This window comes from Cherax quadricarinatus, chromosome 34 (genome assembly GCF_038502225.1).
Source record: "Cherax quadricarinatus isolate ZL_2023a chromosome 34, ASM3850222v1, whole genome shotgun sequence".
Classification (NCBI taxonomy): domain Eukaryota; kingdom Metazoa; phylum Arthropoda; class Malacostraca; order Decapoda; family Parastacidae; genus Cherax; species Cherax quadricarinatus.
Window position 1 is genome coordinate 25,602,000 of NC_091325.1, and position 26,976 is coordinate 25,628,975.

Here is a 26,976-nt window from a genome sequence, read left to right on the forward strand (position 1 = left end):
GACGCCTGCTGTAGAAGTTAGAGGTGTGGGGCTGCGTTTCGTAGTGAGGTCTTTGATAGATGATGTGTTTATGGTGGAAACGTTGATGTTACTCATAGCAAGTGCCCGGCGAGTATTCGTGGCAACGTCGCCACATGGGAGTACTATGAACTGTTTAGGGGGCTGTTCTTGTTCTCATGACATTCCTCAGGTCACGTGCGTCACATCTCACTCTCCGCCTATATATATAATGTCTTTCTACCTCTGTATGTTAGAAGTGATCAAGGTCCCAGGACCGAAACGTTTTCTAATAAATATGTTATAGTGTTTGCTTACGTGTCTTTCTAAACCAACTTGTCGGTATTTATTACCAAGGTTTATACCAGATGAGGGAATAAATAGCGACATAAGCAAATTTGCTGATGACACCAAAATAGGCCGTCCAATTCATTCTATTGAGGACATTAGAGCACTCCAGGATGATTTGAATAGACTGATGCAATGGTCGGAGAAGAGGCAGATGCAGTTTAATATTGACAAATGCAAATTCTAAATGATGGACAGTTAAATAACCATCCCACATATAAACTAAATAATGTAGATCATAATACTACTGATTGCGAAAAGGATTTAGGAGTTCTGGTTAGCAGTAACCTAAAACCAAGACAACAGTGCATTAGTGTTCACAATAAAGCTAACAGAATTCTTGGCTTAATATCTAGAAGTATAAATAATAGAAGTCCTCAGGTTGTTCTTCAACTCTATATATCCTTGGTAAGGCCTCATTTAGACTATGCTGCTCAGTTCTGGTCACCGTATTACAGAATGGATATTAATGCTCTGGAAAACGTACAGAGGAGGATGACAAAGATGATCATCCCATGTATCAGAAATCTTCCCTGTGAGGATAGACTGAGGGCCCTGAATCTGCACTCCCTAGAAAGGCGTAGAATTAGGGGGGATATGATCGAGGTGTATAAATGGAAAACAGGAATAAATAAAGGGGATGTAAATAGTGTGCTGAGAATTTCCAGCCAAGACAGGACTCGCAGCAATGGTTTTAAGTTGGAAAAATTCAGATTCAGGAAGGATATAGGAAAGCACTGGTTTGGTAATAGAGTTGTGGATGAGTGGAACAAACTCCCGAGTACAGTTATTGAGGCTAAAACGTTGTGTAGTTTTAAAAATAGGTTAGATAAATACATGAGTGGGTGTGGGTGGGTGTGAGTTGGACCTGACTAGCTTGTGCTGCTGGGTCTGGTACAGTGCTCCATCCTTGAGTGGGGATGACCAGACTGGGTGGGTCATTGGGATAATCCGGGGGTTGGGTCATTGGCCTAATCCGGGGGAGGGACATGGACCTGCTCCGCATGGGTCAGTAGGCCTGTTGCAGTGTTCCTTCTTTCTTATGTTCTTAGGAGTGAATGATGGTGAAAGTTTTTCTTTTACCGGCCACCCTACCGATGTGTTAATAATGAAAATAATTAAAATCCTTCACATGAATAAACAGAGCATTATATTCTTGTCCTACTGTTTGAGAGAGAGAGAGAGAGAGAGAGAGAGAGAGAGAGAGAGAGAGAGAGAGAGAGAGAGAGAGAGAGAGAGAGAGAGAGAGAAAGTTAAGATATAAAAAAATTTTTATGTGTATCCATTGATATATACTTATATCATATTGCATATGCAGTGAGAGATGTTCATCATTGTGTATACGTTCAAACATCCAAACTTCTTGGTATATTTACATACTCTCAGCTATACACGTCCCTTTGTGTATCAAAACTGCGAAATACTCACCTCTTTATGTAAATAAACTGAGAAATACATGTCTCTGGGAGTATATACTGATAACATAAGAACATAAGAACAAAGGAACACTGCAGAAGGCCTACTGGCCCATGCGAGGCAGGTCCAAGTCTCCTACCGGCTTAAGCCAATGCACCCAACCTAGTCAGGTCAGGTCACATTGACTTGAGGGAGGAACAAGGCAACCGACCTGGTAGCGCAAGCTATCAGGTCCAACTCACACCCACCCACATCCACTCATGTATTTATCCAACCTATTTTTAAAGCTACACAACGTTCTGGCCTCTATAACTGTACTCGGGAGTTTGTTCCACTCATCCACAACTCTATTACCAAACCAGTACTTTCCTATATCCTTCCTGAATCTGAATTTTTCCAACTTAAAACCATTGCTGCGAGTCCTGTCTAGGCTAGATATTTTCAGCACACTATTTACATCCCCTTTATTTATTCCTGTCTTCCATTTATACACCTCAATCATATCCCCTCTAATTCTACGTCTTTCTAGAGGGTGCAGATTCAGGGCCCTTAGTCTATCCTCACAGGGAAGGTTTCTGATACATGGGATCAACTTTGTCATCCTCCTTTGTACATTTTCCAGAGAATTTATATCCATCCTGTAATACGGTGACCAAAACTGTGCAGCATAATCTAAATGAGGCCTAACCAAGGATGTATAGAGTTGAAGAACAACCTGAGGACTTCTATTATTTATGCTTCTTGATATAAAGCCAAGGATTCTATTAGCTTTATTGCGAACACTTATGCACTGTTGTCTTGGTTTCAGATTACTGCTAACCAGAACTCCTAAATCTTTTTCGCAATCCGTAATATTAAGATCTACATTATTTAGTTTATATGTGGCATGGTTATTGTCCTGTCCAACATTTAGAACTTTGCATTTGTCTATATTAAACTGCATCTGCCACTTCTCCGACCACTGCATCAGTCTATTCAAATCTTCCTGGAGTGCACTTTATTGTGTACATGCACAGAGACACACCTCTTTGTTACTATACACTCCTCTTGGGAGATGCATACCTCTTGGAGCTTATAAACTGATAGATAAACATATATTTATGTATATACACTGACAGATACATCCCTCTTGTTGAATATACCAATAAAGATCCACGCCTCTTATTGTATATACTCTGAGATAAACACTTCTTGTTGTATATGCACAGAGCTGCATACCTCTTGTTCTATATACACTGAGAGATGCATTCCTCTTGTTCCATATACACTGAGAGATGCATACCTCTTGTTCTATATACACTGAGAGATGCATTCCTCTTGTTCTATATACACTGAGAGATGCATTCCTCTTGTTCTATATACACTGAGAGATGCATTCCTCTTGTTCTATATACACTGAGAGATGCATTCCTCTTGTTCTATATACACAGAGATGCATTCCTCTTGTTCTATATACACTGAGAGATGCATTCCTCTTGTTCTATATACACTGAGAGATGCATTCCTCTTGTTCCATATACACTGAGAGATGCATTCCTCTTGTTCTATATACACTGAGAGTTGCATTCCTCTTGTTCCATATACACTGAGAGATGCATTCCTCTTGTTCTATATACACTGAGAGATGCATTCCTCTTGTTCTATATACACTGAGAGATGCATTCCTCTTGTTCTATATACACTGAGAGATGCATTCCTCTTGTTCTATATACACAGAGAGATTCATTCCTGTTCTATATACACTGAGAGATGCATTCCTGTTCTATATACACTGAGAGATGCATTCCTCTTGTTCTATATACACTGAGAGATGCATTCCTCTTGTTCTATATACACTGAGAGATGCATTCCTCTTGTCCTATATACACAGAGTTGCATTCCTCTTGTTCTATATACACTGAGAGATGCATTCCTCTTGTTCTATATACACTGAGAGATGCATTCCTCTTGCTCTATATACACAGAGATGCATTCCTCTTGTTCTATATACACAGAGATGCCTTCCTCTTGTTCTATATACATTGAGAGATGCATTCCTCTTGTTCTATATACACAGAGAGATGCATTCCTGTTCTATATACACTGAGAGATGCATTCCTGTTCTATATACACTGAAAGATGCATTCCTCTTGTTCTATATACACTGAGAGATGCATTCCTCTTGTTCTATATACACTGAGAGATGCATTCCTCTTGCTCTGTATACACAGAGATGCATTCCTCTTGTTCTATATACACAGAGATGCCTTCCTCTTGTTCTATATACATTGAGAGATGCATTCCTCTTGTTCTATATACACAGAGAGATGCATTCCTGTTCTATATACACTGAGAGATGCATTCCTGTTCTATATACACTGAGAGATGCATTCCTCTTGTTCTATTACACTGAGACACACTACTTGGTATACATTAGATTTTGTGAATTTATCTTGCTTATATTGATAATAAAAATATTTATTATTATTATTATTATTTTATGAATATTATTATTTTTATTACTGTTATTACTGATATTATAGGTGATGTTTCTGTGTCTTGTCACCACAAGCAAATTAAACTCTTTAATCCAATTTTATTCCTCATTATTTTCTTTTTATAATTTTCCTCCCTATTTTCTCTCCTACAATTCTTATTACCTTCTATAACTCGTCTTTCCGCAACGCTTCACTTCCTCTCCAGAGATTTTTCAAAACACGAATATAATTTTTTTCTCAGTGCACGCTCGACTTAATTTCGTTACATATTTATTATCTATCTTTGGTTTTCTCGTACCTCCTCTCGTCGGTCTTATTTATGCTTTTCGTGGTTTCTTTTCCCCTGCGTTTATGCAGCTTTATCGGTGTTTCTGGCGTTTCCTTTGTTTTCGACAGTGTCTACTGACTAAGGCGTTAGCGGATAATGACCCGGTCTGTGGTAAGTGACCGCTAGTGTTACGGTGATGAATTTCGATGATTTGACCAAAACTGGCATACCGGTGCTGAGTTTGAGTGGTTAACAACCACTGGTACCACAAGGATGGGTATGAGTGATGAAGCAGTCATAATCATATTGGTGATGAGTATCAGTGAATAGTCAACTGCCGGTGTATTGGTTCTGGGCATCATTGATTAAACAACCCCTGGTGTACTGGTTCTGGGTGTCGTTGATTAAACAACCCCTGGTGTACTGATGAAGCCACACAGTGGTTTCATCAGTCCATACAAAGGAGAATGGTGAAGAGCAGGAGTAGTTTGAGGTAATCAATCGCTCAGCCTTTAGTCGATTTAATCAGTCCAATCTTGAAACAAATACAGCATATGTGCAAGGCTTATATACTGTAGGCAGGTGAGGTGCTGCAGTCGTAGGTGGTATCACATTTGACAAATCCAAATGTGAAAGTAGGTCATGCCTAAAGGTTTAAGCAAGTGAAGAATTCCCTGTATTAAGATCCCAAGATCTTGCTGTGTCTGACAGGACACATCAACATTTGGATTTGTCAAATGTGATAGCACCTACGACTGCAGCACCTCACCTGCCTACAGTACATATGCTAGAGGGTATACATGCTAGAGGGGGACGGCGGACTTGAGAGTAGAGAGAAGATAGTAGAAAAGAATATGAGAAGAAGCGATAGTGGTGAAGGAGAGTGAGTGTACTCACCTATTTGTGGTTCGCACATATGCTGTATGCTTTTCAAGATTGATGGACTGATTACATCGACTCAAGGCTGAGGGACTGATTTCCTCAAACTCCTCATCTTTCACCATTTTCTCCGTATTATATTAAAGAAGCCAATGGGTGGCGAAACGTTTCCAGAATAAAGATTCCTAAATGTTGCCAAGGTGCCTCAAATATCAACTTGCCGGTTTTTAAAATAATTTAAACATCTTCTATCAGACACAGCAACATCTTGGGATCTAGATGCAGGGAATTTTTCAAAGTTTGGCTAACCTATAGGTATAACCTAATTCCATTAGTGGGTTTTTCTACCGATGACTCCGCCTAACACTACTTCATTTCATCTCTCTGCAAGCCCCTTTTTCGCGGATATACTGCACTTTTATCAAGATTGATGGACTTAACATACCGACTTAATTATCTTCCACCATTCTTCTCTGTATTAGGCTTAAGAATCCACTGGGTAGCGAGACGTGTCCAGAATAAAGATTCCGAAATGTTACCCAAGTGTCTCATTTGTCAATATGTAGGTCTTCAAAACCATTTATGCATGAACACTTTTCTTGAATGTACATGCCACTGGGCATAGGTTTGCGATACACGGGAAAAGAAAAGTCTGTAGTCGAGCGATGGACATGTACATCAAGGAAAGGAAACAAAGAGTTAGATTTTTATTCAACTTTGAACTTGATGGAAGGAGCAAGATTGTTAAGTGCATCGAGAAACGGTTGGAAGACACTAGAATCATGAGGCCAAAGAGCAAAGATATCATCTACATACCTAACCTAGAAGGAAGGGCGCACATCAGTAATTAAAAATATAACAGTTACGAAGAATTCTATATAAAGGTGAGTCAAGAACAAGGGGTAGAGCCCATAGCAGCGGAACTAGAATTTACTTCAAAGGAAAAAAAAGAGTTCAAGTCCACACAAAGGCGAATAAGACCAAGAAGGACATCACTGATTATAGGGAGATAAAGTAGTCCTTCATTGGCCTTCACTCTAAGAAAACTGAGAACATCATCAAGAGGGACATTAGTGAAGAAAAACTCGATGTCAAGACTTAACAGGTTTCAGGTTGGATGTTGCCGAACACATTCCATGAAGTCTTGAGAGTAACGGAGTGAGAGTTTTAGCCAGCCAAGAGGCAAGAAAATAAGAGACAGAACCTCTGGAGGAAATGATAGGATGTAGATGGATATCAGGTTTATGACTTTTTGGTAGACCATAGAAACAAGGTAGAGACAGATAACAGGGAAACGTTTATCAATATTAGTCAGGAGAACAGAGATCGGAGAGAGTCCAAAGTTTATGGTTGAAAGTTCTTTTGAAGCGATCAATAGAGTTGAAGAAGAGAGGAATGTAGATGTATAAATCAGAGAGCAAAGGCGATGAGGACAACAGGCTATCAACGCTATCAATGGCAGGAATGAGAGTACCACGAAAAGTGGTCAAGAAAATTTTGGAAATGAGACTAGCAAAACAAATCAAAAGAGTTAATCAGGCTAATGCCAGCGCTAGGAGTAGGCGAAGTGGAAAAGGAAAAAAAAACAAGAATTTCAAGCTGATGATGGGAGAGTGTGACTTCTAGAAGATTGATTAATAACACAGTAAGGGAGAATTTGGATCAAGGGTTATCAGAGATAAGACGATGAAGTTTGTTCTGTAATTTAGCAGAACAAATTTGTGAGTTAAGGTGAGAAGTGAAAAGGTTACAGAGATCATGTGACGTTGACGGTGAGTGAAGAAGGCATCATCTACTTGAGATTTAAAAGAAAGTATGAGCTGCTGAAGTAAAAGGCGGGCATGATCAGAAAAGGGAGTGCCCAAGCTGTTAAATATGAGGAACTGAAAGAAGGGGGCAAAACTTGCTCAGCAAGACAGTCACGTAGAAAGTGAAGCTGGTTCTTACGACGCCTGCAAGCATTAGTAGCGCCTCATATAAACAAAAGAGCGACTTAAAAGTAGGAAGACCATCAAAGAAGTTGGAAAGAATTAAACGCTTATCTGCTGGATCCATAAAGAATATAAATCCACAGTACAGTGATTAGAACAATACGTAGATTATCCACGCATAGGAGATCGAAACTTGGGTTGATGTTTTGCGCCGACTTGGACCCTTTGGTCCAAGTCAGACCGAAACAAAAGAGAAGGAAATGGAGGTAGTATACATGCTAAAGGGAGACGGCGGGCTTGAGAGTAGAGAGAAGATAGTAGAAAATAATACGAGAAGAAGCGATAGTGGTGGAGGAGAGTGCGTGTACTCGCCTATTTGTGGTTGTAAGGGTCGAGTCGCAGCTCCTGGCCTTGCCTTTTCCGCTGGTCTTCACTAGGTCTACTCCTGTTCCAAAACAACAAATGGTCATAACTATAACCATAATTTTTATAGGGGTGTACCTGTAAGCCAGCGGAAGGCTTCCGTCAGATGACCAAAAGCACAAATGACGCATCATCACCTGAGTAAAACCTGCGACAGGAAACACTTGTCCTGTTTCCTGACTAACCTTACCTAACCTAACCTCCTGTTCTAAGAGCTTTATCATACCTCTTCTTAAAGCTATGTAAGACCCTTCCTCCACTACATCACTCCAGTGTGTGCATATATTTACTCACCAATTTGTGGTTGCAGGGGTCGGTTCACAGCTCCTGTGAGTGTGCATGTGTGTGTGTGTGTGTATGTGTGTGTGTGTGTGTGTGTGTGTGTGTGTGTGTGTGTGTGTGTGTGTGTGTATGTGTGTGTACTCACCTAGTTGAGGTTGCAGGGGTCGAGCCTTAGCGCCTCTTCACTGGTCGCTACTAGGTAACTCTCCCTGAACCGTGAGATTTATCATACCTCTGTTTAGAGCTATGTATGGATTCTGCCTCCACTACATCGCTTCCCAAACTATTCCACTTCCTGAGTACTCTGTGGCTGAGGAATTACTTCCTAACATCCCTGTGATTCATCTGTGTCTTCAACTTCCAACTGTGTCCCCTTGTTGCTGTGTCCCATCTCTGGAACATCCTGTCTTTGTCCACCTTGTCAATTCCTCTCAGTATTTTGTATGTCGTTTTCATGTCCCCCCCTATCTCTCCTATCCTCCAGTGTCGTCAGGTCGATTTCCCTTAACCTCTCCTCGTAGGACATACCCCTTAGCTCTGGGACTAGTCTTGATGGAAACCTTTGCACTTTCTCTAGTTTCCTTACGTGCTTGGCTAGGTGTGGGTTCCAAACTGGTGCCGCATACTCCAATATGGGCCTAACGTACACGGTGTACAGGGTCCTTAACGATTCCTTATTAAGATGTCGGAATGCTGTTCTGAGGTTTGCTAGGCACTCATATGCTGCAGCAGTTATTTGGTTGATGTGCGCTTCAGGAGATGTGCCTGGTGTTATACTCACCACAAGATCTTTTTCCTTGAGTGAGGTTTGTAATCTCTGGCCCCCTAGACTGCACTCCGTCTGCGGTCTTCTTTGCCCTTCCCCAATCTTCATGACTTTGCACTTGGTGGAGTTGAAATCCAGGAGCCAATTGCTGGACCAGGTCTGCAGCATTTCCAGATCCCTTTGTAGTTCTGCCTGGTCTTCGATCGAATGAATTCCTCTCATCAACTTCACGTCATCTGCAAAAAAGGATACTTCGGAGTCTATTCCTTCCGTCATGTCGTTCACAAATACCAGAAACAGCACTGGTCCTAGGACTGACCCCTGTGGGACCTCGCTGGTCACAAGCGCCCACTCTGACACCTCGCCACGTACCATGACTCGCTGCTGTCTTCCTGACAAGTATTCCCTGAACCATTGTAGTGCCTTCCCTGTTATCCCTGCTTGGTCCTCTAGTTTTTGCACTAATCTCTTGTGTTTAACTGTGTCAAACGCTTTCTGTAGTTTAGTGCTTCATGTCTGTCTCCTTTTTTTAAGATTGGGACTAAATTTGCTGTCTTCCATGCCTCAGGCAATCTCCCTGTTTCGATAGATGTATTAAATATTGTTGTTAGGAGTACACACAGCGCCCCTGCTCCCTCTCTCAGGGCCCATGGAGAGATGTTATCCGGCCCCATTGCCTTTGAGGTATCTAGCTCACTCAGAAGCCTCTTCACTTCTTCCTTGGTTGTGTGCACTGTGTCCAACACTTGGTGGTGTATCCCACCTCTCCGTCTTTCTGGAGCCCCTTCTGTCTCCTCTGTGAACGCTTCTTTGAATCTCTTGTTGAGTTCCTCACATACTTCACGTTCATTTCTTGTTGTCTCTCCTCCTTCCTTCCTTAGCCTGATTACCTGGTCCTTGACTGTTGTTTTTCTCCTGATGTGGCTGTATAACAGCTTCGGGTCAGATTTGGCTTATGCTGCTATGTAGTTTTCATATTGTCGTTGGGCCTCCTTTCTTATCTGTGCTTATTCATTTCTGGCTCTACGACTGCTCTCCTTATTCTCCTGGGCCCTTTGCCTTCTATATTTCTTCCATTCCTTAGCACACTTGGTTTTTTCCTCCCTGCACCTTTGGGTGAACCATGGGTTCATCCTGGCTTTTTCATTATTCCTGTTACCCTTGGGTACAAACCTCTCCTCAGCCTCCTTGCACATTGTTGTTACATATTCCATCATCTCATTAACTGGCTTCCCTACCAGTTCTCTATCCCACTGAACCCCGTTTAGGAAGTTCATCATTCCCGTGTAGTCCCTTTTCTTGTAGCTTGGCTTCATTTGCCCTGGCCTTCCTGCTTCCCCCTCCACTTGTTGCTCTACTGTGTATTCGAAGCTTAAAACCACATGATCGCTGGCCCCAAGGGGTCATTCATATGAGATGTCCTCAATATTTGCATTACTCAAGGTGAATACTAGGTCCAGCCTCGCTAGTTCATCTTCTCCTCTCTCTCTTGTAGTGTCCCTTACGTGTTGGTACATGAAGTTTTCCAGTACCACCTCCATCATCTTAGCCCTTCATGTATCTTGGCCCCCATGTGGCTCCAAGTTCTTCCAATCGATTCCTTGTGGTTAAAGTCACCCATGATCAGAAGCTTTGCCCTGCATGCATGAGCTCTTCTGGCCACTGCTGCCAGTGTATCAACCATCGCTCTATTGCTCTCATCATACTCTTGCCTTGGCCTCCTGCTGTTCTGTGGTGGGTTATACATCACTGCAATTTCCACTTTGGGACCTCCAGAGTGAAGCGTTCCCACTATGTAATCGCTTGCTTCTCCGCTGTCTCCTCTCTCCAGCTCATCAAAATTCCATCTGTTTTTGATCAGCAGTGCCACTCCTCCACCCCCCTTGTTCCCTTTGTCTTTCCTCAGGATGTGGTATCCTGTTGGAAAGATGATAGCTGTTATCATACCTGTAAGCTTGGTTTCTGTGAGAGCTATGATGTCCGGTGATGCCTCTTTGACTCTTTCGTGCCACTCCTCCCACTTATTTGTTATTCCATCCGCGTTTGTGTACCATACCTTCTGTTTCCTCTCCAATATTGTGGTTTGGGGGGGATGCCTGTGAGGGTGGGAGACCTGGTAGCATACTGTGGGATTTTATATCTGGGTGTTGGGTGAGTGTGTGTGTGTGTGTGTGTATTCACCTATTTGTAGTTGCAGGGGTCGATTCATAGCTCCTGGATCCGCCTCTTCACTGATTGCTACTGGGTCCTCTCTCTCCCTGCTCCATGAGCTTTATTAAACCTCGCCTTAAAACTATGTATGGTTCCCGCCTCCACTACATCACTTTCTAGGTTATTCCACTGCCTGACTACTCTATGAGTGAAGAAATACTTCCTAACATCCCTTTGACTCATCTGAGTCTTCAACTTCCAACTGTGACCTCTTGTTTCTGTGTCCCATCTCTGGAACATCCTGTCTTTGTCCACCTTGTCTATTGCGCGCAGTATTTTATATGTCGTTATCATGTCTCCCCTAACCCACCTGTCCCCCAGTGTTGTCAGGCCAGTTTCCCTTAACCTTTCTTTTAGGACAATTTCCTTAGCTCTGGGGCTAGTCTTGTTGCAAACCTTTGCACTTTCTCTAATTTCTTGACGTGCTTGACTAGGTGTGGATTCCAAACTGGTGCTGCATACTCCAGTATGGGCCTGACGTAAATCGTATACAGAGTCTTGAACGATTCCTTACTGAGGTATCGGAACGCTATCCTTAGGTTTGCCAGACGCCCGTATGCTGCAGCAGTTATTAGATTGATGTGCACCTCAGGAGATGTGCTCGGTGTTATACTCACCCCAAGATCTTTTTCCTTGAACGGGGTTTGCAGTCTTTGGCCACCTAGACTATACTGTGTCTGCGGTCTTCTTTGCCCTTCCCCGATCGTCATGACTTTGCATTTGGCAGTGTTAAATTCAAGGAGCCAGTTGCTGGACCAGGCTTGTAGCCTGTCCAGGTCTGTTTGTAGTCCTGGCTGATCCTCGACTGATCCTCGACTGATCCTCGACTGATTCTCGACTGATCCTCGAAAGGGTGGACTCACCCCTTCGTCTTTCCGGAGTCTCTTATGTCTCGTCTTTGAACACTTCTTTGAATATCGTGTTGAACTCCTCACATACTTCTCAGTAATTTCTTGTGATCTTCCCTCCTTCTTTCATGAACCTGATTACTTGGTCCTTAACTGTTTTTATCCTCCTGATGTGGCTGTACAACTGCTTAGGGTCAGATTTGGCTTCATAATAATAATAATAATAATAATAGTAATAATAATAATAATAATAACTTTATTTACTACAAGTACATATACTTGGTATACAGGCCTAGCTGACATTAATAACATAATACTATACAGAAAGCCTCTTGTTATGCAGAGCATTTTGGGCAAATTAGGTCAGTTTTGTCCCAGGATGCGACCCACGCCAGTCGTTTAACACCCAGGTACCGGGAATCGAACCCGGATCCTCGCCGCGTGAAGAGAGAGCTTTAGCCACCAATCCACGGGGCCACATGTTGCAGACCTGAATGTTGGAGACTCCGTGTATGTTGGAGACCTTTTTTACGATGGGGTCTCCTGCGTGTTGCGACCTCCTGTATGCTGGGACTTTCTGTATGTTTTGGTCTTCCCGTATATTGGGGACCTCTTGTATGTTGGGTACCTCCTGTATGTTGGGATTTCCTGTATGTTGGGGATCTCCTTGTATGATAGGGGCCTTCTATGTGTTGGGAACCTCCTGTATGTTGGGACCTCCTGTACATTGGGGACCTTCGGTATGTCGGGACCTCCTCTGTATTGGGGACTACTTCTATGTTGGGATCTCCAGTATGTTGGGGACCTCCTCTCTGTTGGGAACCTCTTGTACGTTGGGGACTTCCTCTATGTTAGGGAACTCCTCTATGTTGGGACCTCCTCTATGTTAGGACCTCCTGTATATTTGGACCTTCTGTGTTAGGAAACTCCTGTATGTTGGAGACTCTCTGTAAGTTGGGACATCCACTATGTTGGGGACCTTGTTCCAGTCACTGTATTGTTCCTTTTTGTTCTTCAACCTGCATTACATTTTACTAAAACATCGACATGGAGGACATACATTCAACTTACCTTATAGTTTGGTAAAAGAGAACTTCTTCCTCAACTGCTTCATCACTGCACCATTTTTTATTTGATACATCCTATCACAAAGCTTGATGGATTCCACGTCGTGCAGTTAATGTCTTGTAGTAAACATTTAGATGTTATTAACGCATTTAAGGTAAACATTCTCAGAGAAGTGAGATTTTTAACTTTAATATTGTTGAGTAAGGAAAAAACTTTTTCAGCAGCTGTTGAAAAGTGAGGCAATGAAAGAATATTGATAATAAATCTTATCAACAGGGTGAAGTGATATTTGTCACAGTATTTTTCTTGATTTATGTTAAACCAGATATTAGGCATTTTTTCAGCATTAGGAAGTTGATCTTGTATTATCAGCTACCTCCACACTTTATTTATTTGTTCATAATGCTTTTCATCGGCTAAGTTAGAAAATTTCATAACTAGTGCTGTAATTAATTTAGGCCTTCCCTCAATATCATTAGCTGGGTCCCACGCCTCCAGCAACTCTAATTTTGCAAACAATTCACAAGATAAAAAGTGCTGAAACATCTGCTTTGTAAAGCAAACAAGGAAATTTAAAAAATTAACTCGAAATTCTCGCAGTTCTTTCCGGGATTTTTTTTAATTATCTAGAAAAATGCTTTCAACAGTGACACCAGTATAACTGTCATCTATCTTCAGATATGTTGAAGGATTATTAATATTGATTTTGAAGATTGAGACACTTACGCAACATATGCGTATCTTTACTGAGGAAACTTTTCCCCACAAAGTGGCTTCATCAGTCCAATACAAATCAGAAGGGTGTAAGGAGAGGAGTATGAGGTAATCGGTCCCTCAGCCTGGAGTCGATGTGTTCAGTCCATCAATCTTGTAGAAAGTACAGCATAGGGCCGTAGACGTGGCTTATATACTGTAGTCAGGAGGGAGGTGACGCCGTACCTCCCACATCCCAGATATTGGTTTGTCTCAGGGAGTTAGTGATGTTAACCTCGCACCTGCAAGATGCGTGTTAGTTTAACCAGTGTGTGTGTGTGTGTGTGTGTGTGTGTGTGTGTGTGTGTGTGAGTGAGTGAGAGAGAGAGAGAGAGAGAGAGAGAGAGAGAGAGAGAGAGAGAGAGAGAGAGAGAGAGAGAGAGAGAAAGACAGAGACAGACAGACAGAATCAAAGATTATTATTTCTCCAAGACAGACGATACATGTAATAATTACGAAATATCACTGTCGAGCCTTAACATATTCACATACTTCACATTAGACGTATTCACCGTATTAAGGTATATTAATAGACCACAGATAGTCAGAAACACTCGGGTTAAAGGATGTCAAAAATCACTGAAAGTTTCTATTTACTGTAAACGACAATCAATTAACTTAGTAGCAGCAAACTAAATCCATCAGAACTTGAACACCTAAAAATTTCCCTTCCATCTTCCGTCTCCTCACTCACTCCAAGAGAGTAGAGAGCACTTATGCAAAGCCTTACACAGCTTTGGTAAATTCAGATGGTCTACGTTAAGTAAATTATAGCGTCTGCATGAGAGACGAAACCTTAGTTGATCCAAACAGTTCCCTGCTATGCAACTTACGAAATATTAACTACAACTTTTTTTATATTATCTGCCTTGTATTTTTTTTTTGTTAGGGCAATAATACCGTTCACCATTTCTTTGAAATTAAATTAGGTTAGAACTGAAATAAGATAATTAAACTGAAAGAATTACAATAACACCATTAAAGTAACACTCGTTGTGCTCAGTATTACAGGAAAAATCACAGCATCGTTACTACGAAATTATATATAACTGTACAAGGTATTAAACAGGAAAGCCAGTGGAAGGCCTCAGAGCTTTGACCAAAAGTTGTACAGCTTGTGCTACTGTATGATGCCCGTCTGGGCAAATTCTCATATTTCTCCTAGTAAATAAGATTCCATTATCGATAACTGGGAATAGATTTATATATAACAAGATCTGTGTGGTTCTTAGTTTATATGCAATGCAAATTTACTTTACTTCTTGGTTGCTGCGAAGACCAGCGCCAGGAGAATTTTTTCATTTTCTTATCTTACCCACCAATAAATGTAAAGTAAAATACTGATCCTCCTGTGTCATTACCGAAGACTTGGATGAGTAAATGACTCTCTTATGAAGAGAATATCTTTCATAACTATAACTTTTCGCTCACACAGTTGCTTAACCATATAAGTAAATCGTGAATGTTGGATTACAGGAATATCCAATAAATAAGGCAGAAAAACCCTTGGTTTAAAGAACACTATTATAAGTCTGACATAATGTCAGACTTATAATAGTGTAAAGTTTATGACGTCAAGTCTTGACATCATAAACTTCTACGGAGAACAAAGTGTTCTCCGTATTGAAAGTTTACTGTATTGTGTGTCCTAATATGCCTAAGTTTTGTTATAGTTGTAATGTGAGAACATTGCGACACTGCATGTCACTCAGTCTACTGTAGATGTAGCCATGTCTACCACTATACCTTCTCTCCTTCTCCTCCCATCTTTCACTTCCTTTATCCATACCGCTCTTCATTCCCTTTCACCTTTCCTTCTCTTCAATGGGAGGCAATTGAACAGTGTTAAGCCCCAGACACTTATTGTGTTGTCTTTCAGTGTACTCGTGGCGCCCCTGCTTTTCATCGGGGTAATGTTACATCTCCTGTTGAGTATTTTGCTTTCATAGGGAGTGATTTTCGTGTGCAGGTTTGGTTACAGGCCATTTTTTACCTGTGCTCTTAATATGGGGGCCTGTCTGAGAGCTGGAGCTAGAATTGGTCTTGGTATCACTATCGTTTTTTGTACTGCCTGTCAGTCTTGCTGTTGTGTGTGTATCCCCTAAGTTGAACTGTGCTACTGCTGTTTGTTGCGTGCATTGCAAACAGCGTGTTACGTTGGGTTGGTGCCGTCTACACAGGTCAGGCAGTTGTGTCTAAATATAGTCTCCTGCTGGAATCTGTTGGACCAGAGGTTAGAGTTTTTTCATGAAGATCATTCATTTGAAGCAGCCAAGCTGGCTGACTCTTTTGAGACTAACCGTTCCTTGTCCTAGCGGTTTAATCTTTCTTCCCAACAGCCTGGCATGAATAGAGATCGTCAGAGACGAGTTCCTGACTGGAGGACGAAGTGCAGGACGAAAGTGAACAACGACTCCAATCAAGTGGTCTGGTGAATCATGACATTAAACTTGCGGGCAACCTGTTGAACGACAACCTCAAACTCATGGTCAAATGGTGAACAATGACGCCAGTACACAGAGTGGCGTCAGTCCCAAAATCAACAGGGAGCCAAAGCAAAATATAAGGTAACCTGTTTCCGTTGTCATAAACCTGGCCATGAAAAATCAAACTGTCCAGTTAAGCACCAGCCATTAGGAAAAACCAATACCCTCCCTTTTGAGATGAACCAGAAAGAAGTAGTGTAGTATGGCCCCATGCTACAGTACATGCCACATCTCCCATCAGGAGAATTCAAAGAAAACTGAGGTAACAACATTTAGGGATACGGGGGCTTGTTGTTCCCTTATATTAAAGGGAGTACTTCCCCTCTCTGAAAAAAGGTCATTTCACTCCTCAATTCTTTCAGAAGCATTTGGAGGTGAGGTATTTTCTGTTCCTTTACATAGTATATATGTGCAAAGTTAATATTGCAGTGGATATTTGACTGTAGGTGTTTCTGAGGGTTTTTTAATGAAAGTTGCTGTGTTATTACTGGGCAATAACATTCTTAATTCTACAAAATGTCCAGAACCTATAGTGACTAATTCTTCTCCGATGTTGGCAATAACTCGGGCATAATCCCAAGGGATGTCTCGTGAATGCAGATTATTCCATGGACAACTCTGATCTAGGGCTAGACAATTTGTTTTACGAGGAAAACTGGCCAGAACCTCGTAAATTTAGTGAACATTCCGAGATCAAGCCTTCCTATTAAATGGTTGCAGGACTGCCGCATATATCTGCTTCCATGCCCGAGGGACTGTCCTTTCGGGAAGAACAGCGAAAAGATCCTTCCTTGAATTTTGCTTTTCAGGCAGCCATGGGTGAATCCCACTCAGATCACCCAGGCAAACATAAAATTAAAAACGACTTTTTAATCTGTACAGAGACTGGTAAGGAGGTAGAGGGAAGCCAAAAGACAGATGGATTGGTAGTTAATAAAAAGTTTAGATTACAAATTTTAAATATAGCCCAATTTTAAATATAGCCCAATACCAATACTCTGTATAGAATACTAAAAGAGTGCTACTAGCCAAAAATAAGTCAAGATGTGAAGAATCGCATGTGCTTTTGTAGGGAATGTCAGCAAGTAGGAAAACCTGGACACCCCATTAAACCTGCACCACTCCATCCTATACCTGCAGACGGTGAATTGTTTGCAGAGTTAATCATTGATTGTGTGGGTTCATTACCAAAATCCAAGTATGCAAACCAGTACTTGTTTACTACCATGGACAAGGCAACTACATATCCGAAGAAGTTCCAATGCGCAGTATCATTACCAAAGCCATGCCTGAAGCCCTAACTAAACTTATATCTTGTTTAGGCATTCCTAAGTCTATCCAGAGTGATCAGGGTACTAATTTTACTGCCAAAGCATTTAGGGAAGCATTAACTAGGCAAGGAATAACTCAATGTACGAGGTCCTCTTCGAGTGCTCAAGGAAGAATGGATGGGAGAAGACACCTGCATAATGCTCTACAACCCTTCTTCAAGGTTACAGGTGGCTCATCGGTTGTCTAAGGCTAACTTAAAAACTGATCAAAACACTATGAAACAGAGGTATGACAGAAACTCAGAGTTTTGCTCCTTCAGTCCAGGAGACAAAGTGCTGGTACAGGAACCTATAGCCTGCCACACCTTAAAAGCTAGATTTACGGGACCTATGCAAATTATAAGTAAACTATCTGATGTAAATTATATGGTAGCTCCCCTTGCTAAACCCTTAAAGAGTAAAACATACCACATAAATCAGATTAAAATATTTAATGGTCCAAATGAAGTCTCAGTAATGACTCTGCCCTCAGCCGCTGTAGACGACTGTTACTCCTTGCACCCCGTTCTCGAAATTCAAGTGAAGCTTCCCAATTCTGTCCCCCTCAAGGGCCCAACTTTTTAATGATGGAACTGTCTAATAATCAAGTAAAAATTTTCACTGAACTCTTTCAATCTTACCCTGACGTATCTTCGGATGTCAATTAAAGAGAGAAATAAAGAAAGTAATAAGAATAACAAAAAGGGATTATGAGGCTAAGGTCGCAAGCTATTCAAAGACTAACCCAAAAGGGTTCTTTCAGGTATACAGAATAAGATTAGGGACAAGACTGACAAGACTGGCCCACTTAAGAGTAACTCTGGTCAGATCACTGACAGTGACAAGGATATTTGTGAAATTCTCAATACCTGCTTCCTCTCAGTTTTCACCCAGGAAAATACTAGCGATATTCCTGAAACAATAGATTATGTAGAACAGGACGATAAACTATGCATGATCACAGTAACTAGTGGCATGGTCCTCAGACAAATAGAGAAACTAAAACCTAACAAATCCTCAGGCCCTGATTAACTGTTTGCAAGGGTGGTAAAGGAATGTAAAGAGGAATTTAGCATACCATTCGCTAATCTTTTTAACATATCACTAAAAACTGGCATAGTGCCTGATAAGTGGAAAATGGCAAATGTAATACCCATTTACAAGGCAGGTGACAGGTCCTTGGCTTCGAACTATAGACCAATAAGCCTTTCCTCCATAGTGGGAAAAATATGGAATCAATAATTGCTGAAGCAATTCGTAGCCATCTTGATAGGCACAGAATGATTAATGAATCTCAACACCGTTTTACAAAGGGGCGTTCCTGTCTTACGAATTTACTAACATTTTTTCACTAAGGTGTTTGAGAAGGTAGATCATGGTAATGAATATGATAATGTGTATATGAACTTCAGTAAGGCTATCGATAGAGTTCCACATCAGAGGCTATTGAGGAAACTTAAGGCACACGGAATAGGAGAAATTTTTTCCTGACAAATAGGCAGCAGAGTGTTTGCATCAATGGGGAGAAATCAGAATGGGGGCACGTCACAAGCAGTGTTCCACAGGGGTCAGTGTTGGGCCCGTTGTTGTTCACAATTTACATAAACGACATAGATGAGGGAATAAATAGCGACATAAGCAAATTTGCTGATGACACCAAAATAGGCCGTCAAATTCATTCTAATGAGGACATTTGAGCACTCAAGGATGATTTGAATAGACTGATGCAATGGTCGGAGAAGTGGCATATGCACTTTAATATAGACAAATGCAAAGTTCTAAATATTGGTCAGGAAAATAATCATGCGACATATAAACTAAATAATGTAGATTTTAATACTACTGATTGCGAGAAGGATTTAGGAGTTCTGGTTAGCAGTAATCTAAAACCAAGACAACAGTGCATTAGTGTTTGCAATAGAGCTAACAGAATTCTTGGCTTCATATCGAGAAGTATAAATAATAAAAGTCCTCTGGTTGTTCTTCAACTCTACATATCCTTGGTTAGGCCTCATTTCAGATTCAGGAAGGATATAGGAAAGCACTGGTTTGGTAACAGAGTTGTGGATGAATGGAACAAACTCCCGAGTACAGTTATTCAGGCTAAAACGTTGTATAGTTTTAAAAATAGGTTAGATAAATAAATGAGTGGGTGTGGGTGGGTGTGAGTTGGACCTGATTAGCTTGTGCTGCTGGGTCTGGTGCCGTGCTCCATCCTTGAGTGGAGGTGACAAGACTGGGTGGGTCATTGGGCTAATCCCAAGGGGGGGGACATGGACCTGCTTTGCATGGGTCAGTAGGCCTGTTGTAGTGTTCCTTCTTTCTTATGTTCTTATGTCCTGAAAAAAATGATGTAGATACTGGAGACTCTAATCCTATTAAACTCTCTCCCTGCAGAGCTAATCCTGAAAAACAGAGGTTACTTCAGTAGCATGTAGTACTGCTGTTAGAACACGGATTAGTGGAGGAGTCATCTAGTCCGTGAGCTTCACTATCAGGTACCTCTGTCAGGCAAGGTGAAGGAAGTCTCTGCCTCCATAATTCCAAGAGGTGAAAATAAATGGTATAAAATACCGACACAATGGAAGCAAACACATATGCAGTTTAATGTGATGCTTTATTGACAACGTTTCGCCCACACAGTGGGCTTTTTCAAGTGAAAAGAACGAACGAAAGTTCAGGTAAGATCCCAAATGGGATGAGCGGGGAAGACGGGACAGACGAAGAATAGTGCTGGAGAGGAGTGTTCTTAGTCGTAGAAATAGAGCAAGGGCTTAACCCAGCAGCGAAGGCTATCGTGGGACAGATATTGAGAAGAGTGGCTTCATCAGTCCATACGTAGGAGAAACTTGAAGAACAGGAGGAGAATGAGGTAATCAGTCCCTCAACCTTGAGTCGATGTGTTCAGTCCATCAATCTTGAATAGAATACGGCATATGAGCGGAGCAGCAGCTTATAAACCGTATGGCAGGAGAGGTGCAGCAGTCATAGGTGGTGTCACATTTGTTCAATGTGGAAGTAGGTCGTGCCCAAGAATTAGGCAAGCGAAGAATTCCTAAGTATTAAGATCCCAAGAAGTTGCAGTGTCTGACAGGTTTGTAGATGAATGGTTCAGAGAACCGACATGTTGATAAATTAGACACATGTGCAACTCTTGGGTATCTTTATTGAGGAAACGTTTCGCCACACAGTGGCTTCATCAGTCCATACGTAGGAGAAACTTGAAGAACAGGAGAATGAGGTAATCAGTCCCTCAACCTTGAGTCCTATTCAAGTTTCTCCTACGTATGGACTGATGAAGCCACTGTGTGGCGAAACGTTTCCTCAATAAAGATACCCAAGAGTTGCACATGTGTCTAATTTATCGAATCCAAGGTTATTTGTAAATAGGGTTAGGAGCAGAATCATGCAAGGAGTGGAAAAGGTTGTGTTGGTTTGTGGGTCTGTGAATGTCTTCGTCAAGGAGAGAGGTCCAGTAGTCATGTCGTGTCTCAAGTTTGTCTATCCGTCTGTCACTGAGCATCTTCCAGTACAGATTCAGCGCAAGGATGTCTAATTGGGCATGGAGAGACTCGCTTGTGGCGAAGTCCTCCCATTTGACATCAAGCGCACAGCGCAGCGCCTTGTTCTGGACACGCTGCAGTTTAAGTAAGTTTGTTTTTGTTGCAAGAGAGAGGGCTAGAGGAGAGTAAGTTATCAGAGGACGTATTAGGGATGTGTAGAGGTGTAGTTTGGTGCGTTGAGAGGCATGTTTCAGTTTGTAGAGGCCCGCAAGGGCCTTACTAGCTATTGCATGCCTTGAGTGAATGTGTCCATGTAAACGAAGAAGGTAGTCAAGATTAACGCCAAGGACAGTGACAGATTGTGTGATGGGGATGTAAGTGCGGGTGTCAGCTGTTCTGAGCTCGACAGGTAATGGAGGATCACGTTTCCTGTAGTTAAAATATGCTGGATTTAGCTGCATTGGTTTTGATCCTCCATTTTTGTTCCCAGATGGCTATCCTGTCGACCTCATTTTGTGTTTTGTGTGTGAGTGTATCTATATTGGCATGAGTGATAAGTTGTGTAATGTCGTCTGCTTAGGCTAGTGTGATGGAGTTGTGGTATACAGGTGTTGGAATGTCGTTAGTGTATAAAATGTAGAGGGTAGGGGAGAGGACAGATCCCTGGGGTACTCCGGCATTTAGTGTGAAGTAGTCAGAGTAACAGCCTGGGAATTTGATTCTCATGGTACGGCCGTCTAGGAAGTTGCAGAGGAGTTTACGAGTATTGAGAGGCAGGTTGAAGTTAGTGCAGAGTTTGTACTTGAGCCCTTCATGCCAGACAGTGTCAAAGGCTTTTTCGAAGTCTTTTGCAACCAGGGCTGTCCTGTTTCTTTGTTTTGTGTTTATGTGGATGTAGTTGAGAATGATGTTAATGGCATCCTGTGTGGATCTGTGTGTTCTGAAGCCAAACTGGCCATCAGAAAGTAGAGAATTGTGTTCCAGGTATCTGCGAAGGCGATGATTGATGAGTTTTTCAAAGAGTTTTCCTAAAGTTTCGAGGAGGCTGATAGGGCGATAGTTCCTAGGGTCAAAGTGGTATTTATTGGGTTTAGGAAGGAGGATAGCAGTAGCAGCTTTGAAGAGGGAAGGAAAGTATCCAGAGGCAAGGGAGGCATTGAAGAGGTTTGTGTAGGCAGTAATGATAGAGTCAGGAAGGTGCTTCAGGATAATATTGTTTAGGCCAGAGGCACCAGGGGCCTTGGGAGGAAGGTGTCTGAGGAGAGTTTTAACGTCTGTGTTGGTGAAAGGAGTGTCAAGTTCTTGGGATAAGGTAAGAGAGTCCAGATGGATGTGGCTGTCTGGTGTTGTTTCGCGTGTGTGTGTGTAGTGTTCCAGTGTTCTATGTTCCGAATGTGTTGAATAGCGTTAGGGTGGGGTGGGTGAGGGTGGAAGATGTTCTCCCAGATGTGTTTGAAGATGTTAGTAGCAGCCTGCGGGTCTGAGATGTGTGGGTTGTTGTGGGTGATGTGTTTGAATTTGTTGGTGGAAGTGGTGCCTCTGATTTTTTGGATAAAGTTCCAGAAGGCTTTGGTGTTTTTGATACGCTGTTTGTCCGCTTGTAGTATGAGTAGTGACCAGTGATTGTTATAGTCTTGGTCTAGACTGCGTAGAATGTTGTTTCTGAGGTAAGTGAGATCTAATCGGACTTGATTAAATCTGTGTGTGTTGTAGAGAAAGCGGTTGTGGTAACAGATAATTAGTCTTCTTGTTCTGAGTGACGGTTTGAAGGAATAACGAGTGATGTGGGTTTTCTTTGGTATTGCGGTGTTGGCTGCTTGTGTAATGGTGTCTTGGATGAGAGCAAGTTGAGTGTCAATGTCAGAGATGGGCTTGTTGTTGTAGTCATAGGTGAGGTTAGTATTATCTATGTGATGTTTGAAGGCATCCCAGTCAGCGTTCTTGTACGAGAAGGAAGGTGTGGCCGGGATGAGGATAGGGCTGGAGATGTGTAAGATGACGGGAATGTGATCAGAGCCTGTAATAGGGCCAGGTGATATGTAGTGTTGAAAGAGAGAGCTGGCTCGGTTTGCCAGAATGATGTCGGGTTTTCTTTGGCCAGTGTGATTGTAGGTGTTGAAGTCTGGATCAAGGTGAACTAGGTGTTTGTGGTTTGTGAAGTTGAGTAATTGGTGACCAAGTTGGTTGTTACTGGTGTAATGAAAGGCGGTGTGTTTGGCATTCATATCAGCTAGTAGGTATGTTTGGTGTAGTTGAAGACTAAGGAAAGGTCGTGTATGTTTAGAGTAGTGTTTGGGCGAGCATAGGTGGTGAAAAAGATAAAGGGACCAAGGTGGGTGTGTATTCTGACTGCAAGACAGTGTTGGTGAAAAAAAGGGATTGGGAGAAATTCGTGTTTTATGTTGGATTTGACAAGGATGGCAACCCCATCGTGGGGATCATAGGCGGACTGTAGTGCAGTATAACCATAATGGCGGATACGTTGAGGGGCTTTGAGGCAGGTACTGTTTAGCAAAATAATATCTGGGCTCTCTGCTTCAAGGAGCTCGGCCAGTAGGTGTCTAATTGTAAAGTAAGAACGTACATTGAACTGAATCACCTTAAACATGATTTAATGGTTTCGTCATAGCAAAGTTAATGTCGGGGGAGGAGTTTGGATTAAAGCCCGTAATAGTGGTGACATCAGTGAACGTGTGTTTGTAGGTGCTACGGACCCGTTTCCTGGAGGGGAAGAGATGGATCTGTTTTTATGTTCTTTGGTCTGTCTGTCGGAAGTTGGGGCAGGTTTAGGTTTGAGTGGATTTTGTCTGGAGAAGGTGGAGTTGGACCTGGATGAAGTTTTGGTTGTGGTGGAGTGGGCGAAGGTGGGTGCAGAGGAAGTGGAAGCTTTGGTAGGGGATGAGGAAGAGAAAGCTATAGTAAGGGATGAGGAAGTGGAAGCTAAGGTAAGGGATGAGGAAGTGGAAGCTTTAGAAGGGGAAGGGGAAGAGGAAGTGAGTAATGAAGTGGGGGGAGGGGTGGTCGTAGCAGCAGCAGTAGGGGTGTTGGGAGGTGTAGAAGTAGTGAAGAGGGGTAGGGGAGGAGGAGAGCTGGTGGGAGTAGGAAGTGGGGGGTGGGAGAGAGGAAGGAGGGAGAGGTTGTATTATTATTATTATAATCAAGGGTGAAGCGCTAAACACGGAGGATTATACAGCGCCTGGGGGGGGATGTGGAGGGCATTCAGGCTTAATTCGGGGAACTGGAGCTCAGATCCAATTCCCTAAATCAAGAGCCCCTCACCAACATCAAGGAACCTTCCTTGAGGGGAAGGGAGAGGTTGTAGGAGGCTTAGATGAGAAGCAGGAAGGAGGGATAATTAAAGAGCGAAGATTGTTTGCAGACAAGATTAGGTTAAGGACATGTGAGTAGTCTGATTGGTAAGCTTGAGAGATTACCATCGCAGAGTGGGCAGCAGTGGCGAGTTGACAGTTTTGTAGTCTAGTGTGGGTATGTATGTATAATGTTCGCCAAGACCATAGTCCTGGCACGGGTCCCAATCTTGCGATGACCCGTCTCTGGCTCCCGATGGAGAAAGGTTTCCACAATGATGCGATGCATGCCGCTCAAGTGCCCCTCTGGTCAGTTCAACTGGAGCATCTCATAAGCGACACCATATGTAACTATGGACACTAGCGAGGAGGAGGATATGTCATTATCACAGGTAACAGCTTGTCTGGTTCGATACCCCATGGTACACTAGTGTGGCCGCTGTCATCTCTGGGTCCTCTTCGGGAGGGAATATCACCCCTAGTTGCCTGCGGAGTGTTGGAAGCTTGTCCTGTCTACTACTGGTGATGTCCTTGATGGTCGTGGTTGTGGAGGTAGATACTTGGAATGAGGTATTGGAAAAGATGTTGGAAACATGTTTGGCAATGGAGTTGGTGGGGCGGACTATGTATCTCTTCTCTGCAGTGTCTTCTCTGGGTGTGTTGAAGATGTTTAATGCCCGCCGTCTGCAGTCTCTGATTAAATGACGAGGATAGTGGAGTTTAGAAAATACTTGTTCAATTATAGTGCATTCTTCCTCAAGGAACTCATTGCTGCAGATTCTGAGTGTGCGCAGGAAGAAGTCTATAATTACACCACGTTTAGTTTTGGTGTCGTGGTGAGAATAGAAGTGGAGAAGATCGTTTTGGTTGGTTGGTTTTCGATAGACTTTAAAACGAAGTTCATGGTCAGCTTTGCAGAGAAGAACATCAAGGAAAGGAAGAGTGTTGTCGACTTCTTCAAGTGTGAACTGGATTGAGGGCTCGACCTGGTTGAGCTTGTCTTGGAGAGCTTGAACGTTGAAGCGCCTGGGAGTTATGAGGAGAATGTCGTCAACATAATGGAGTCAGGTGACAGTCGAAGGAATAATGGTGGAGAAACGCTCTGCTTCCAGATGTTCCATGTATAAGTTAGCCAGGACGGCACTGAGTGGCGAGCCCATGGGTAGACCAAAAGTCTGTTGAAAGAGGTGATTTTCGAAAGAGAAACACGTAAAGCCGACACATAGTTCAAAGAGGTCGATGAAATCGCTGGCCGGAATAGGAAGATCAAGTGAATCGTCAATTTTTCTGCGCAGGAGATCGATGGCTTGTGTAGTAGGTACTTTGATGAATAGGGAAGTTATGTCAAGGCTGGAAAATTTCTTGTTCCTGATGTTGATGTTGCGAATGCGATTGAGAAGATCACCCGAGTGTTTGAGATGTGCTGGACTGATAGTGCCCAAGAGTTTGGAGTCTGGCAGGTCTGGGGTTGAAACCCCAGACCTGCCAGAATGTACGGCCTACCAAAACCTCACAAGCCTGGTATCCCATTAAGGCCCATATCTTCGGGAATAGGCAGTGCTCCCCACCAACTCTCAGGAATTCTCGCAAAACACCTCTCCAAACTCTTGGGCACTATCAGTCCGGCACATCTCAAACACTCGGGTGATCTTCTCAATCGCAACAAATTATACGAGGGCGAAACATCAAGAGACCTCCAAACACGTATTTCAGAACACCAATACGCAAGCAGGACTGACGATACAAGGAATGCCTGTGTACAACATCGCAATTCACACAACCATTTAATTAACTACAGAAACTCAAGACTTATCGCCACAGAAGACAACACTCAATACTGAAGAATCCTGGAATCATCGCTTATCTCTATAACCAACAATTTCAACCAGAACAATGGCTTCTATAACATAGCCGAACCACTTGCCAAGAAACTTGTTCATCGCTATCCCACATAAGAGCATAGAACACTGCAGAAGGTCTGCTCACAACTTATCCAATACCCCTTCCAAGCTACCCAAGATTTTAGACTCTCTAACCCCACCTGGTAGATCATCAGATGCAGCATTCTCCACCTGACCTCAACATTCTGAACCTGACTATACTCACATACCTTCCACCCAAGGTAGATCTGTTTGTGACTTGAAAAAGCCCACTGTGTGGACGAAACGTTGTCAATAAAGGATCACATTAAACTGCTTATGTGTTTATATTTCCAATTCCAAGAGGTCATTATCAATACACCGTAACCCCATTTGGGATGAGGAACTCGCTGACAATGTTCCAAAAACTGATCCATCAGTCTATTAAAGGACTTGGAGGCATGGCAGCTTATCTAGATATCACAGTGGTGTCTGATTCATAGGACCAACATATATCTAGATTTGAAGCTCACTTTGAGAAATTTCTGAGTTTCCAGTTAAATGTTAGTTTATGTAAGTCATCTTTTGGCCAATCTACATTTACTTATTTGGGCCATGAAGTTGGTAGTGGTAAAGTGGCTCCTAAATTTGCTAAAATCCTTGCCATTAAAAATTACCCAATACCACATTATTAGAAATCCTTCAATGTTTCTTTGGGGTGGTATGGTTTTACAAACGATTCTGTAAGAACTTTGCAGATGTTGTAGGCCCCCTAACCACACATGCCAGTCAGAAATCAAATTTCAATGGATCCCAGAGTGCCACGACGCTTTTAACAAAGCC